The 428-nt window shown below is 38.8% G+C and overlaps 1 protein-coding gene across 1 annotated transcript in view; it reads right to left on the bottom strand.

The window, feature by feature from the left end:
• LOC119593575 (G-protein coupled receptor moody-like) overlaps positions 1-428 on the bottom strand; it is a 23,359-nt gene that overhangs the window by 9,842 nt on the left and 13,089 nt on the right. The window lies entirely within an intron of this gene.

The raw sequence follows: 428 nt of genomic DNA, 5'->3' as shown, positions 1-428 counted from the left end.
CAAATTCCTTGAACAACAGACGCTTATGAGAACCTGAAATAGAATCCGGATGGAGTCATCCTCTTTTCCCAGAAGCAGTTTCCCGTGGTTCGACCCATTTGGGAAAGGCATCACTCTTGGCTTCAATCCAGGGATTTTCCCTCGGAGTGCATTTTTAGGCGATTTCTACCCGACGCTTTGTGATACCTGGTGTAACGTTTCTGTCTGATTTCACAAGATGGTGTTATGTTGTTATGACTACCATGACACTTTAGTAGACGAAAATGTAACGTTGGGTAGTGGCCACGATTTTTTTGGTACTTTTTTCTGTTAGCAGTGTCAGTACTGTGTATTGTTTCTTGTTATATCTCACACATCAAAGCAAATAAAAAAATATTTTCAATGTATTTCTATATATTCAACAGACAAGAACGGGGTATTTTTTAATT

This window comes from Penaeus monodon, chromosome 32 (genome assembly GCF_015228065.2).
Source record: "Penaeus monodon isolate SGIC_2016 chromosome 32, NSTDA_Pmon_1, whole genome shotgun sequence".
Lineage (NCBI taxonomy): Eukaryota > Metazoa > Arthropoda > Malacostraca > Decapoda > Penaeidae > Penaeus > Penaeus monodon.
The sequence above is the reverse complement of the archived record's forward strand: the minus strand, read 5'-3'. Positions and strand labels throughout refer to the sequence as shown.